The sequence below is a fragment of the Erinaceus europaeus genome, chromosome 7 (assembly GCF_950295315.1).
Source record: "Erinaceus europaeus chromosome 7, mEriEur2.1, whole genome shotgun sequence".
Lineage (NCBI taxonomy): Eukaryota > Metazoa > Chordata > Mammalia > Eulipotyphla > Erinaceidae > Erinaceus > Erinaceus europaeus.
This window is the reverse complement of record NC_080168.1, coordinates 64,112,851-64,129,404: the sequence shown is the minus strand read 5'-3', so window position 1 is coordinate 64,129,404 and position 16,554 is coordinate 64,112,851. Positions and strand designations below refer to the sequence as shown.

At 46.2% G+C, this 16,554-nt stretch overlaps 1 long non-coding RNA gene across 1 annotated transcript; it reads right to left on the bottom strand.

Annotated features, from left to right (window-relative positions):
• Window positions 1–292: 292 nt before the first annotated feature.
• On the bottom strand, window positions 293–12,918 carry LOC132539286 (uncharacterized). The gene is made up of 3 exons (XR_009550545.1): window positions 12,771–12,918; window positions 4,313–4,435; window positions 293–337 (listed from the first exon to the last, which is right to left on the bottom strand). It is a non-coding gene; the product is annotated as an uncharacterized LOC132539286 (long non-coding RNA).
• Between the last annotated feature and the right edge of the window lie 3,636 nt (window positions 12,919–16,554).

Sequence of the window (16,554 nt, the reverse complement as noted above, 5' to 3'; positions counted from 1 at the left end):
GCTTCTAACTAATCACTTCTTGTTAAAAGATTCTTATTAATGTTTTTATTTATTGGATAGAGACAAAGAAATCAAGAAGGAAGGGGGAGAGAGAGGGAGGGAGAGAGATGGAGAGACACCTGCAGACCTGCTTCACCACTTATGAAGCTTTCCCCTTGCAAGTGGGGACCTGGGGCTTGAACCCTGGTCCTTGCACATTGTAACATGTTCGTTACACCACATGTGCTACTGTCCAGCCCCCAGCCCTCATTCTACCCCCCCAGTCAATCACTTCTCATCAATTGCTACCTACCTAGGTGTCATGGTGAAATTGTACAAGGATATCTGCTGGAGAACCCTGAAAATAAAATTGCTAGGTCAGTAGCTATATATATATTTTATATTTTAACAGATTTTTATCAACTTATGCTTTCAAAAGGATGAATTCATTTACACTCCTGGAAAATGATGATTATTTCCCCCTCCTTAAAAAATGTATACTAGGGAGTCGGGTGGTAGCACAGTGGGTTAAGCGCACGTGGCGTAAAGCACAAGAACAGGCGAAAGGATCCGGTTCGAGCCCCCGGCTCCCCACCTGCAGGGGAGTCGCTTCACAGGCGGTGAAGCAGGTCTGCAGGTGTCTATCTTTCTCTCCCCCTCTCTGTCTTCCCCTCCTCTCTCCATTTCTCTCTGTCCTATCCAACCAACAACGATGACATCAAGAACAATAATAATAACTACAACAATAAAACAACAAGGGCAACAAAAGGGAAAATAAATAAATATAAAAAAAAAACTTTAAAAAAACTAAAAAAAAATGTATACTAATGGGTTAGGGAGGTAGCATAATGGTCATGCAAAAAGATTTTCATGCCTAAGGCTCTGAGGTCCCAGGTTCAATCCCCAACACCACCATAAGCCAGAGCTGAGCAAGGCTCTAATTTTTTTTTAAAAATGCATTATTAGCATTTTGGTTTTAGTTTTTTTATTTGTTTTACTGCCAACAGAGTTATTGCTGGGGTTCAGTGCCTGCACATCAAATCCACTGTACCTGGTAGCCTGATCTTTCACCTTCCCCCCCTTCTTTCTTTTTCTCCTGTTTTCTTTCTTTCTCTTCTTTTCTTTTCTTTTCTTTTCTTTCTTTTCTTTTCTTTTGATGGGACAGAGAGAGATTGAGAGGGGAGGTGGAGGGAAGAGACACCTGTAGCAGCACTAGTGATCTTCCCACCTCTGGGTGGTGACGGGGGTGGGGGTGAGGAAAGGCTTGAACCCAGGTCCTTGTGCACCACACCCTCACACCCTACTGTTTTTTTAAAAAAGGTTTGTTAATTACATTTTTTTCTTTTGTTCCTTTTTTTTTTTTGCCTCCAGGTTTATTGCTGGTGCTTGGTGCTGGCAATATGAACCCACTGTTTCAGAAGGCCATTTTTTTCTATTTTATTGGATATGACAGAGAGAAATTGAGAGAGGAGGGGAGATAGAGACAGTGAGAGAGAGAGAGAGAGAGTGAGAGAGAGAGAGAGGGAGCTGCTTCACTGTTTGTGAAACATCCCTCGTACAGTTGGGGAGTTGGGGGCTCAAACCTGGACCCTTGAGCTTAGTAGTATGTGTGCCTCCACCTGGCCTCCTGTTGATTCAATGTTTAAACTCCTTTTATGACCATGATGTCAGGGGGAGGGGGGTGGATGCGGGGAGTGGGCAGAACCTGGACTGTACAGACATTTCTGTCAGTTGAATGAATGCTGCTTGCCCAAGTGCAAACTGCTCAGCCTTTCCCGATATATGCACTATAGCCATTGATAAGTCACACATGGACTCCAAAGCACCTTTGGTGTCATAATAGCTCTTTTGACACCGGAGGGGTTCTGGAAAGCCTTTGACAAAGTTCTTCCTGCAACCCAGGACGTAAACAGCTCAGCTTGTGGAGTACAGGGTGTGCATGTCTAAAGCTCCCAGTGGAATCCCTGCAAGGCATCCCATGTACCAGAGGGCTGCTTTAGCTTCTCTCTCTCTCGTATGAAGCTCTATCTCAGATAACAGATAACATCAGTTAACTGTGATAAAATAAATGTTTAATAAGCCCTCCTGTTTGAAAAGGCTCTAAGTAGTGTGGGGAGATGCCAGCATTGCAATTATGAGACCTCAGGTTCAACACTTTAAGCTACATCTGTGCTCTGTTCTCCCTGTCCCTGTCCCTATCCCTGTCCCTCTCCCTCTCCCTCTCCCTCTCCCTCTCCCTCTCCCTCTCCCTCTCTCTCAATGAAATAAATGTTTACCAAAAAATAGACTGTTTTAACCTTAGCATATATTTTACCACATATTAACCAATGCACATAGGTTTTTTTTTTTTTTCCAGTAATATTTGTTACTTCTGGGCTGGGCAATGGCAGGCCCAGTTAAGTGTAGACATTAACATGAGCAAGGACCCAGGTTCAAGCCCCCATTCCCCACCAGTGGGGAGGATACTTTACAAAGTACAAAGCAGTACTACAGGTGTCTCTCTCTCCTTCCTTCTCTCAATATATTTCTGTCCTATAAGATAACAAATATATATATATATATTAATATTTATTTATTTTCCCTTTTTGTTGTCCTTGTTTTTCATTGTTATTGTAGTTATGGTTGTTGTTATTGATGTCATTGTTGTAGGATGGGACAGAGAGAAATGGAGAGAGGAGGGGAAGACAGAGGGAGAGAGAAAGATAGACACCTGCAGACTTGCTTCACCGCTTGTGAAGCAACCCCTCTGCAGGTGGGGAGCCGTGGGCTGGAACCAGGATCCTTACACTGGTCCTTGCACTTCGCGCCACCTGAGCTTAACCTGCTGCACTACCGCCCGACTCCCATAAGTGTGTGTGTGTATATATATATATATATATATATATATATATATATATATATATATATACATATTTGTTTATTTCTTCCCTTTTGTTGCCCTGGTTGTTTTATTGTTGTAGTTGTTGTTGTTATTAATGTCATCATTGTTGGATAGGACAGAGAGAAATGGAGAGAGGAGGGGAAGACAGAGAGAGGGAGAGAAGGATAGACACCTGCAGACCTGCTTCACCACTTGTGAAGTGACGTTCCTGCAGGTGGGGAGCCAGGTGCTTGAACCAGGATCCTTATGCCGGTCCTTGTGCTTTGTGCCACGTGCACTTAGCCCGCTGCGCTACCGCCTGACTCCCTATATGTATATATTTTAAAGAATATCTGTACTTCAACTATAAAAGTCATTTTATTTTTTCCAGATTTATAGAGATAAAATTGGCATATATCATTGTGCAAGTTTATACTGTACATTAATACATACAGAATTGCGAAATGATTATTGCCCCACAAAAAAAAAACATTTTTAAAAACGTTTATACCTTCAGCTAGTGGAAATGATGGAGACCTGTCAACCCCAATCATAAATCTAGATGCTTATTTTGGCCATTTCTTTTTCTTTCTTTTTTTTCTTTTTTTGCCACCAAGATTACCATTGGGAGGTCAGTGCCTGGTGAATCCACTGTTCTGGCATTCATTTTTGCTTTTTTTTTTCCCATTGATTTTTTTCAAAATTTTTAATTGATTTTTAAATATTATCTTCATTATTGGATAGAAACAGCCAGAAATAGAGAAGGGAAAGATAGAGAAGGAGAGAGACAGAAAGACACCTGCAACACTGCTTTACCACTCGCAAAGCTTTCTTCCTGAAAGTGGAGACCAGGGGCTCCAACCTGGATCCTTGTGCAGTGATACATGTAGGCTCAGCCAGGTATGCCACTATCCACGCATCCGTTGTTGTTATTGTTGTTGTTATTATTATTATTCTGCCTTCAGGGCTATCTCTGGAGCTCGGTGCCTGCACCACAAATCCACTGCTCCTGGAGGACATTTTCTTCATTTTGTTGCCCTTGTTGCTATTATTATTGTTGTTATTATTACTGTTGTTGGATAGAACAGAGAGAAGTTGAGAGAGGAGGAGAAGACAGAGAGGGGGAGAGAAAGACACCTACAGACCTGCTTCACCACCCATGAAGTGACCCCCCTGCAGGTGGGGAGCCAGGGGCTTGAACCTGGGTCCTCACACATGGTGATGTGTGTGCATAACTGCCTGGACCCCATTTTGAACATTTCTATTCAGCCAATGTCTGCCTGCTTTATGATCGTGGGCGCCTTCTGTGTGTCACAGGACATGCCACAGTAGATACACACAAGGTCAAAGTGAGGAGAACTGTAGGGAGAAGGTCAACCCTGACTGGCCCTGAACTGAAGAGCCGCAACAGCCCCAGGAGGCCTGCAGACCAGCCAACACCCTGAAGGCACCCCCAGCCCAGCCCTGACTCACCTTTGCGTCATACCCTCTGGGAGAAAGCCATCCATGTCCCCCACCAGCTGCTGTTCCTCCCCACATGTCTTCATCTGCAGAGATGCCTCCTCACTTAGCTTCTCAAGAGTCATCTCTTCTGCACTGTGGGGACAATGGTGATGACGAGAGGTGTTTCCTGGTAGGTCTGGTGGTCCCATCCCCTACCTTGATCCATGGATGCTAGACTTGTTCATGGAGCTGGGCTTCACCCCTTCTACTCATTCTGGCGTCAGGGGTGAGGGGCCCATGGGGGCTGAGGGCCGCCTCTGCTGAGACTTATGTGGGCTGCTCTCCTGAAGGCAGTGGCAGATGTGAGAGTCACCTGAGCCTGGGAATGTGTGTTTGAAACCTAAAATGGGTTTTTTTTTCTTTCTTTATTTATTCCCTTTTGTTGCCCTTGTTGTCTTTTTTATTGTTGTAGTTATTGTTGTCGTCATTATTGGATAGGACAGATAGAAATGGAGAAAGGAGGGGAAGACAGAGAGGGGAGAGAAAGATAAACACCTGCAGACCTGCTTCACAGCTTGTGAAGCGACTCCCCTGTAGGTGGGGAGCCTGGAGCTCGAACCAGGATCCTTACTTCGGTCCTTGAGCTTTGCGCCACATGCGCTTAACCCGCTGTGCTACTGTGGGACTCCCAAAATGGGGTTTTCATAGCCTTGACTTTTTAAAAAAAGTTTTATGGATTGAATATGAGATAAAGAGATGGACAAGCAGTAGCACCACTTAACTACATGTGACACTGGGATGGTATCCAGAACCCAGGCTTGCAAGTCTGATGTTCCGCCAGTTGAGCAATGTCCTTGGCTGCTCAAATGGGAATACAATTGAGCAATCTGAACTGTCCAAGCTAGGGGCATTGGATACCTTCATTTTTTTTGTGTGTGTGGCCTCATTCTGAATATATAGAGAATACACTCAAAAATAGAAAATGAGGAGGGGTCGGGCAGTAGCACAGCAGATTAAGTGCACATGGTGCAAAGCGCAAGGACAGGCTTAAGGATCCCGGTTCGAGCCCTTGGCTCCCCACCTGCAGGGGGGTCGCTTCACAGGCAGTGAAGCAGGTCTGCAGGTGTCTATCTTCCTCTCCCCCTTTGTCTTCCCCTCCTCTCTCCATTTCCCTCTGTCCTATCCAACAACAATGACAGCAGTGACAATAACAATAATCACAACAACAATGATAAACAACAAGGGCAACAAAAAGGAAAAAAAATAGCCTCCAGGAGCAGTGAATTTGTAGTGCAGGCACTGAGCCCCAGCAATAACCCTGGAGGAAAAAAAAAAAAATAGAAAATGAGAAAGAAGAAAATAAAAATCGCTGGTAGGTTAGGAATAACCAAAAATAACCCAGAGATGTTCAGTCAGAAAGTAGTTAGTGTGTTAGTATATTTCTTCCCATTTGTAAATCTGATGTGTTTTCTTCCTCTCCCTTTGTTGGCAATTTGGTTGTTTCTAATTTGTCACTGTTATAAATAATACAGTAATAACTGTCCTTTTCAGTAAATCAGTGCCCCTCTGCAAGTGAACAACTAGGGGCATAATATACAGATTTCCTGAATTCATTCATTCATTCATTTATTTATTGGATAGAGACAGAGAGAAATCAAGAGGGAAGAGGCAGATAGAAAAAGACAGACACCTGCAGTCTTGCTCCACCACTCATGAAACTTCCCCCCTGTAGGTGGGGATTAGGGGCTTGAACCTGGGTCCTTGTGCATGAGAACAGGTGCACTCAATCAGATGAGCCACCACCAGCCCCTAATATACACATTTTTAAGGGTTAGGAAAGTAGTTCCAAATGACCTTTCTTCCTTTTTTTTTTTTTTCTTTTTCTTTACTTTCTTTTTTTGCCTCCAGGTTTATTGCTAGGGCTTTGTGCCTACACTATGAATCCACTGCTCCTGGTAGCTATTTTACCCATTTTATTGGATAGAACAGAGAGAAATGGAGAGAGGAGGAGGAAGACAGAGAAGGGGAGAGACCTGCTTCACCACTTGTGAAGTGACCCTCCTGCAGGTAGAGATTCAGGGGCTCAAACCAGGATCCTTGTCTGGATCCTTTTGCTTCATACTATGTGCGCTTAGCCAGGGGTGCCACCACCTGGTCTCCCCAGACGACCTTTCTAAAGGCTCAACCAGTCTGCAGTAGCACCAGCTGGTGAGAACAGACCCCTCAAACCAGCTAACAGCCTGGGCTTTGCGGGACAACAGAGGCAGGTTGGAGCACAGGAGTCTAAGCAGAGCAAGAGAAGGAAGAAGAAAAAGAGGAGAGGTTGGAGCCATTGGTGGTGGAGACTTCATAGGTGACTCTCTAGAGTGTGCATGAGGTCCTAGATTTGAGCCCCATCACCACATGGGGACACACCCAGGCTGCTCCATGGATGGTGGAACTGTCCTATGGTGTCTCTCTGTCTCTCTCTTCCTCTCCCCTCCCACCTCAAAGAGTAAAAAAGTTAATCAAGGGAGGCCACTTGTTGGGTCTTATAGTAGTACATGTGTGAGGCCCCTGAATCACACTGAGAATAAATAAAAGGCAGCACAAGAGGTGGTACAGTGGATAAAGTAGAGGGCTCTTAAGCATGAGGTCCTGGGTTCCATCCCAGGCATTGCATATGCCAGAATAGGGCTCGGTGTGTTGTCTTTTTTAAAAAAAATATTTATTTATTTATTTTCCCTTTTGTTGCCCTTGTTTTTTCATTGTTGTTGTAGTTATTGTTGTTATTGATGTCATCGTTGTTGGATAGGACAGAGAGAAATGGAGAGAGGAGAGGAAGACAGAGAGGAGGAGAGAAAGATAGACACCTGCAGACCTGCTTCACAGCTTGTGAAGCGACTGTCCTGCAGGTGGGGAGCCGGGGGTTCCTTACGCCGGTCCTTGCACTTTGCACCACATGTGCTTAACTCACTGCACTACCCCTGACCCCCCCAGTATTTTTTTAAGACCAAAAAAAAAAATGAAGAAGGGGACAGGTGGTGGCACACCTAGTTAAGTGCACATATTACAGTGTGCAAGAACCTGGTTTCTAGCTCCTGGTCCCCACCTGTGGGGGAAAACTTCACGAGTGGTAAAGCAGGGTTGCAGGTGTCTTTCTGTCTCTCTCCCTCTCTGTCCCCCCCCACCTCTCAATTTCTGGCTCTCTCTGTCCAATAAATAGACAATTTTAAAAAGGAGGAGGAGGAGGGGCCAGGTAGTGGCACACCTGCTTGAATGCACACATTATAGTGACTAGAGACCCATGTTCCAGTCCCCGTTCCCCACCTGCAGGGAGGAACGTTTACTAGTGGTGAAGCAGGGTTGCAGGTGTCTCTGTCTCTCCCTGTCTCCCTCACCCCTCTCAATTTCTCTCTGTCTCTATCCAGCAATAAATAATTAAAAGATTTTGAAAAAGAGTAGGGGTCAGCAGATAGTTCACCCAGTAGACCACGTATGTTATTATGTGTAAAGACCTGGATTTGAGCACTGGGCCACTACATGGAAGTGTCAGTAGGGGAGGCATTTCAGGAATGTGAGTAGGTGCTGCAGTCTCTCTATCTAGAACAGGGGTTGGGAAGGTTCTTTGTTTGTTGTTGTTTTGTTAGAGACAGAGAGTGAAAGGGGCCACCACACCAAAGTTTCCTTCAGTGCTTTGGGACTGGGCTTGAGCCTGTGTCACACACATGGTAAAGCAGTGTTCTGCCTACTGGCTAAGCGAGCAATTTCACCAGCCCACAGGAGTTTTTTTTTTTTTTTCTGCCAAGAAATATTTGGATATTTGTAACATCATTTATGGGCCATACGAAATTATCAGCTTCAAAAAAAATGAATACTTAATGATGCAATGAAAAAAGTTCAAGTTCCGCCTGCATTTGGTTGCCTTGGCAGGACCAGATCAAATGATTTCGTGTGGGTTGGACCTCCCCCAACTGTGATCTAGAGGAAAAGAAGAAAAAGAAAATAGCTGCAAGGAGTGGTGAAGTCATGCAGACACTGAGCCCCAGACAGTCACCCCGGTGGCAGAAAATAAATACAAGAACAGATATAAAATATTTTTTAAAAAATATGGGGGAGGTGGTGACACACTAGTTGAAGTTCAAACCCCCAGTGCCTACCTACAGGGGGGAGGAAGCTTCATGAGTGGTGAAGCAGTGCTGCAGGTGTCTCTCTTTTCCCCTCTATCTCCCCCTTCCCTCTTGATTTCTGGCTGTCTCTGTCCAACAAATAAAGATAATAATTAAAAGAAGTAGAACAAGGAGGAGAGGAAGAAGAAATAAAGAAGGTGCAGAGGGGCTAGGTGGTGGCGCGCCTGGTTGAGCAAACATGTTACAATGTGCAAGGACCCAGGTTCAAGCCCTCGGTCTCCATGTGCAGGGGAAAGCTTTGCGAGTGGTCAAGCAGTGCTGCAGCTGTCTGCCTCTCCCTATCACCCCTCCCCCCTCTAAATTTCTCTCCATCTCTATCCAACAAAGATAACTAAAAATAATTTTTTAAAAAAGTGTGGAGGTGGGAGTCAGATTGTTAGCAAGGTCCTCTGAAAAGTCAGAAGAAAAGATGGGTATAAGCACCCCACCTCCTCGGCTCTGGCAGAAGTCAGAGCACTTGTACCCAGCACCTTCTCTCTGTGCTCAGATGAGCTCAGCCATGAAAAGATGAACTAGAACCTCCCCACAGCCCTAGCTCACTAGGGAAAGACAGAAACAGGCTAGGGGTATGGATCCACCCGCCAACAACCATGTCCAGCAGAGAAACAATTACAGAAGCAGAAATCCCACCTTCTGTACCCCAAAAACATTTTTGATCCATACTCCCAGTGTGGGAGAAATGACAGGGGGAAGATGACCAGAGGGCTCTGAACTCCAGCTCCATCAAGAACAGGAAAAGAAGAGGAAAATAGGAGAGACATTTGAATGTAGTCAGAGGTGTATGTGTGACCTGGAAAGGAAGAGAAGACAGGACTATAGGAGGGAAAAGGCGCGGGGGGGGGGGGGCAAATATATACAAATATAGACAGATAGTTGTATAAGTAATAGTTCACCTATATCTGCAAACTTAGAACTGCTGTAGTTTACAATTGAAGGATTGGGGATTCAGAACTCTAGTGGTGGTAACGGTATGGAGTTGTATCCCTGTCATTTTGTAATTTCTAAATCAACATTAAATCACTAATAAAATTTAAAAAAAAGATGAGCTAGAACTGGAACATGGTTTTACCCCCGTCCCCACAAGGGACAGATCCCTGAGTGACAGTGAGGACTGAGCATGGACAGGAAAAAGGCAGTGACAGCAGCACATTCCTGGGAGGGTGGTTTGTGGTTGACTGAAGAATGAGGGAGGAGAGGAGAGCAGCACAGAGAACCAGAGTGTTGCTGCCCCCCTGGCACTCTGTGATGGGGTCCACCCTAACCTGTGTGGCCCCCCACCCACCCACCCAGAGGGGCAGTGCCAAGGGCCCTGGGAAGCAGAAGCAACAGGAAAAGGCTGCCGTTTTGATGGGAGACAGCTCACCACTTCTCACAGGGAAGGTGACAGAGGAATGCTTTGATCTCTTTCAGGAAGGACACTGGGTCCTCCCCATGTCATCACGGCCCCTGTGGGGACAGGGGACAAGCTCCATCTGTTTCCTGCGGGAGGGAAACAGTTCCTAAGTCAGCTCTGAGCCCTGAGAGATGCCTGGCCACTGATGTCTGCTGGGCTTCCTGTCTCTTTCCTGTCCTGGAGTTAGAGTGCTGGGCAAGTAATAAGATGTCTATCTGGGGCACTTCTCTCCTGCTTCAGATGGACATCTTATTACTTCTGTTGGGTAATTCCAGAGACAATCTGGAGGCCAGGAGATAGCTCGCACCTTACCACATGTGAGGCCCTGGGCTTGAGCCCTGGTACCATATGGGAGCACCGTGAATAGTACCAAGGGAGAGGGCATGAGTGGTGGAATGGTGCTGAGGTCTCTCTCTCTCTCTTTCTCTAAAAGTTAAGAACAACAACAAAAACAAGCAAGCCAACAACAACAACAAAAACAGCCTAGGGACCAGCTTCACAAAAGTAGTCTTAAGCAGTGAGTTCCTCATAGTTCATTCAGTTACCTGCACAGATTCTACCCACCGGCTTCTGCAGACAATTAGCACACAGCCCCATGTGTTCCCTGTGTATTGCCCACACTGCCTTCTGTTGCAAGGGCACCAGTAAACAGTTGAGAAACAGCTAAATGTGGTGTACAGTGCCCTCCTATGGAAAAGTCCTCCTTCCACCACCTCCCCCACCCTTCCCCCTTCTAGCCCAGGGATGTCTGCTCTGTTAACCAACTGAGTGAATGGGAGTCTGGGCCAGATGGGCAGAGCGCCCATCATAACCAGCACCGAGATGCCTGCCTAGTCTTAATGCTCCAAGTCTGGCATGTCTGGCATTTTAACAAGATAACAGGTATGCTGTGCTGGTGCTGTGGAAGGGCTGGGCCTCTCCACTCAATGGGTCAGAGAGATGGCTGCACCAGCAGTGGCACCTGCCTGCTGGAAGAAAGGCAGAAGGAGTGGATGCTCTGCTCAGTTCTCGTTAACTTTGATCGGCAGGTGAGGGTGGGGATGGTCACCTTATTCCTCTGACCCTCCCCCACCTCTACTCCTCGGCAGACTTCATGAACTCCGCTTTTTAGAGTCATAGATAAAAAATCATCAAAGATGGTTCAGGAGTTGCCAAAAAGTTCTTTCTGCTAGACAATGGTTCAATTGGGGGCTGGCTAGTGGTGCACCGGGTTAAGCACATATAGTACGAAACGCAAAGACCCACGTGAAGATCCCAGTTCAAATCCCTGGCTCCCCACTTGCAAGGGGGGTTGCTTCACAATCAGTGAAGCAGATCTACAGGTATCTATCTTTCTCGCTCTCTCTCTCTGTCTTCCCGTCCTCTCTCAATTTCTCTCTGTCCTATCCAAAAAATTTAAAAAGAAAAAATGACCAAAGGAGCAGTGGATTCATAGTGCAGGCACCAAACCCCTACAATAACCATGGAGGCAAAAAAAAAAAAAAAAAAAAAAAAAAAGAAGAAAGAAAGGGAGGAAGGAAGGAAGGAAGGAAGGAACAGGGCAGGGGTAGACAGCATAATGGTTATGCAAAGACAGTGACATGCCTGAGGCTTCAAAGTCCCAGGTTCAATCCTCTATACTGTCGGGAAATTGTGAGGATGTGGTTGAACTTGGCAGGGCTTGACTTGAGGGGACATCCATCCTCTCGTCTTATCAGAATCCCTGCCTCACAAAACACCCTGCATTCCTGATACTATGGCCTGCTTTCTTATTATCTACATAATCATTGTTTTGCCTGAAAGATCCCCACCCATTCCATTCTTTGATGTATCTTCTTTCTACCCTCAAGACCCTCCCTGCCTGCAAGGTATTGTTAATCCTACCAGTTAAAACCCTTGTAACAGTTGCTAAGAAGTTCCTACCTTTCCCAGCCCCTTTTGCCTTTCTCCGCCCCTTTCCAAACCATGTCAAGCCATTTCCATTTCCAACTTGCCACTTCCAGGTCTGACCTTTAAAAGCCTTGGATCTCTGATCAATAAAGAATCGAATTGGCCACAAGTCTGTTCCTGACTCATCTCTCTCTCGTCGCTGAGTGAGTAGCAGCCCAGGCTGGCTCTGGTCGCATTCTCTCCAACCCAGAGAGTACACGCCCGGGAAGAGGCGCCCCCACACTAGCCCGGCACTCTACCACCATAAAACAGAGCTGAGCAGTGCTCTAGTGAAAGAAAAAAAAAAATAGAGCAATCATGCCACTCATACACATAGATTTGATGCCTATGGAAATAAACGGACAAGAAAGATTAGCTGAAAAAAGAGATTAGCTGAAAAAAGATTAGCAGAAAAAAGCCATCTTTTGAAGCTGAGTTTATAGGTACCTCAAGGCAGTCCCAGAACTTAAGCTTCCTTGGAGACTGGGATCTTGGGCTCCCAACCCAAACTCAGGAGTAAGAATCTACCCTATACAATCATGTGTTTGACATTTGCGTGTTTTCCAAAGCTTATAAGCTAAACTCTGCTCTTTTCCTTGTGCCCTATGCTCCATCTGGGACAGATCCTTCTCCTTAAGATTTTAAAGGGTGGGGGACATAGCATAATGGTTCTGCAAAAAGACTCAGATGCCTGAGACTCTGAAATCCCAGGTTCAATCCTCAGCACCAACATAAGCCAGACTTGTGCAGTGCTCTGGTAAAAACAAACAAACCACCACTACATCTTATAAATTACAAATTTGAAGAAGTGTTAGCCAAAAAGAACAGACCGACATTTTTACAGTCACTTGATGAAATCTCTAGCTTACATGGGAGGGGATGTTGCTCCAGGTCAAACCCCACAGATGCATGTCCTCAGTCCTTGCTCATGGAGAAGTCTGACATCTCAAACATTCTCTGGGGAAAAGTTCCCTGTCAGAGCATGCTCCAGGCCAGACTAGAGTGAACCAGAGTTTACCTGGTGGTCCCCTGGCTCTTCCCAGTTTGAGTCACAAACATCTGTTGTAGGGTGGAAGACTTGGAGCAGAAGTGGGGGGTGCCAGGCCTCCTTCCCCCAGAGACACAGAGGGGCCATAGATGGGTGGGGCTACACCTCAGCACAGACGTTTGGTCCTTGGAACTCCCTCTGTGACACTGTGCATGGAACCCTTTTCAGAAGGTTCTAGGAGGGCAGTTCTCAGCTTCCTTTCTCCTCTCCTGAGTATCTAGTCAACTTCCCAGCATCCTCTCTGCTCTGGAAACTTCCACTCATCCATCTGTGGCTGCCACCCTGTGGCATTTGTCTATTTATTTATTTCATAGGATTCCCACTGCTAGAGTTCTGTGTCCATCCCTTCCATTGAAAGCTTCCCTATTCTTTTTTTTTTTAAAGAATTTATTTATTTATTCATGAGAAAGATAGGAGGAGAGAAAGAACCAGACATCACTCTGGTCTGTGTGCTGCCGGGGATCAAACTCGGGACCTCATGCTTGAGAGTCTAGTGCCTTAGCCACTGCGCCACCTCCCAGACCACAGCTTCCCTATTCTTTATCCCTCTGAGAATATGGACCAAGATTCTTTATGGGGTGCAGGAGGTGGAGGGTCTTCTGGCTTCTGTAGTTGCTGGACATGGGTGTTGGCAAATGGATCCATACCCCTGGACTATTTTTGTCTTTACCTAGTGGGGCAGGGCTGAGGTTCCAGGACTTATTGGTGAAGTCATCTGCCCAGAGAAGTCAGGATGACGTCATGGTAGTGTCTGCAACTTGGTGGCTGAAGAGCATTAAGATATACAGCAGAACAAATTGTTCAATAATCAGGAAACTAAAGGTAAGAATAGAATAGATGAAATTAGGGGTCTTTGTGTGGGAAGAAGCTAGGAAGTCTATTTTAGGTATGTTCCATGGGGCCCATGACTTGAGTAATTTTTGCTTGAGCCTGGCAAATGGACTAAAGGTATTGTCTGAGAAGATGGTGTCAGAGTTAAGAGCAGGCCTGTGGCATTTGGGTTGCTCTTTCAGCCTTAGCTGCTTCACTGCAACACCTCCTCTTGGGTAGGAGTGAAATAAAATGTTCTCCAATTGCACAATAGACAGACAGGTGTGTCTGCTGTTCCTACATTTCAGCAAACCTAGGGTACTAGAAATGTAACTAATTGGAGATTCAGAGGACCTAGTGCGGGTTGTATGGGAAACTGGGGAATGTTATGCATGTACAAACTATTGTACTTACTGTTGAATGTAAAACATTAATTCTCCAATTAAAAAAATCAGAAAAAAAAAGAAATGTAACTAATTGGATTAAATCATTTCTTTTCGTTGAATGTAGCCAACCAAATTGTATCATTTTGTATTCACTTGCATCTTCGCAGCCAGGATTGGGTGTGAAACATAATCAATCCACTTCATGCTTTGTCCTATATGATGACTCACAATGTGACACATTGAGCATATTACCCTTGAACAAACCTGATTGGTGCACCTTGTAACCAATCAAATGTACCACCTTGTAACCAATCAATGCAAGCCACTTCCCGATGAAGGGTATATCAGCTGCTTTCCAAATCAGGCAGGTGGTCTAGAGTGGGTGGATACTTCTGGCTGCTGGCATAACAAAGTATCTCCCTGCCCACATAGTAATGGCCTCAGACACGTCCTTTAGATCTGCTGCACCCTGGAGCTGAAACACTTAGAGCTATAACACTCAAGGCTGTAACACTCAGAGCTGTTCTCAGATATTTTCCATAACAGGAGCACCCAAACCCTTGTTTGGTGGAGACCCCGACTTCTCCCTGACTACATCCTGGTCAGCAGGAGCCAGGAAGCAGACAATGCTCCTTGGAGCCTGGCTCCCTCAGCACCTTCCAAGTCCCTGTTTTGCCACACACTGGCTCTAAGCCAGGACTCAGAGCCCCACTCACTTTACCCCTGCCCCTCTTCATCTCCTGCCCCTCTGTGAGCTCAGCCCCTAGGGGACAGATCGGACATTCTGCCCTCACAAGCCACAAGACCCTTGACTTGTTTTCTTTGTTTTTTGCTACCAGGGTCATCACGGGGGCTTGGTGCCTGCATGATAATGCCACCACTCCTAGTGGCCATTTTCTTTTTCTTTAATAGGGCATGAAAGACAGAGAGAGAGTAGAGGCGCGTGCAGCACTGCTCCATGGCTTGCCAAGCTTCCTCCTCCTGCAGATGGCTACCAGGGGCTTGAACCTTGGTCCTCACGCTTGATAATGTGTGCACTCTATCAGCTGTGCCGTCACCCTGCCCCTTGACTTTTTTTTAGGTTTATTTATTTATTTATAAGGGTTATCACTGGGGGTTGGTGCCTGTAAAACTGCACCTGGTGGCCATTTTTTCCTCGTTATTTAATAGAACAGAGAGAAAGTGAGGGGGATGGGGAGGTAGAGAGGGAGAGATACAGAGAGACCCCTGTAGTACTTGCTTCACTGCTTGTGATGCTTCTTTCCTGTGGATGGGCATCAGGGGCTTGAACCCAGGTCCTTACACAAAGTAACTTAACCAGGTGCACCACCACCTGGCCCCTATTTATTCATTATGAGCAAGAGAGGGAGAGACAGACAGAGAGAGAGCTCCAGAGCATCATTCTGACATGTGTAATGCCAAGGATCAAACTCCAGACCTCATACTGGCAAGTCCACTGTGCAGCAAGCCACTGTACAACCCCAGGACCACTAAGCTACTCAAATTTATTTATTTATTTTTATTGCCACCAGCTGCTCCCCCCCAGCCTCCACCCCTGTCACCCCCTGGCCCAACAGCCCGGCTTTGTCACTTATTTGCTACTTGGTTGGAGGCAACATTTTGTTGCTGTGTCAGAAAGATGGGTGGGAGTGTACCTGGCCAGGTGGCCTGCAGAGAAAACATAAACTGTGGGCTGTAAGCTCTGCATGGACAGGTGCCATGTGTGTGTCCACTGACAGCTATGTCCCCAGCACTGCAAGGCTGGCTGTGCAGTGGAGGTGCCCAGGGGGTGAGGTGAATGTGTAAGGGATGACAGTGATCTTATGGTGACTCTGGAGGTCTCAGAGCTTAGCAAACATGGATGCACTACTTTCCTTCTGGGCTCTGCAGTAACCCCTTTCCAGTCAGGAGTCCAGGCTCCATCACCTGGGTCTTCCTGTACTGCTGGCCCAATAGGACTTGGGGACACAGCCTTGGGTTCCTGCATCATATCTTGACCATATTCCCACCTCTAACCCACCAGCTGACCTTGTGCTTTTTTAAAATAAAGCCACTAGAGGGGGTGGGTGACGGTGCCCCTGGTTAAGCACACATATTCTCATGTACAGGGACATGGGTTTGAACACCCCCCCACACACACACATACCCTGCCTGTGTGTAGGATGCTTCACAAGTTATGAAGCAGGTCTGCAGGTGTCTCTATCTCTTTATCTCTCCTCTCTCTCCCACCCTACCCTCTTAATTTCTTTTTCTTTCTCTCTATTTTTTTTCTCTTTGCCTCTAGGGTTATCGCTGGGGGCATGGTGCCGTACTATGAGTCCATGAGTCCACTACTCCAGGCAGACATTTATTCCATTTTATTGCATAGGACAGAGAGAAATTGAGGGAGAAGGGGGAGATAGAGAGGGGAAGAGAAAGAGAGACACCTGCAGATCTGCTTTGCCACTTGTGAAGCTTCCATCCTGCAGGTGGGGAGCTGGAGCTCAAACCCAGAGCTTGAACCCAGATTCTTGCACAGGCCCTTGCACTTAGTACTATGTGTTCTCAACTGGGTGTGC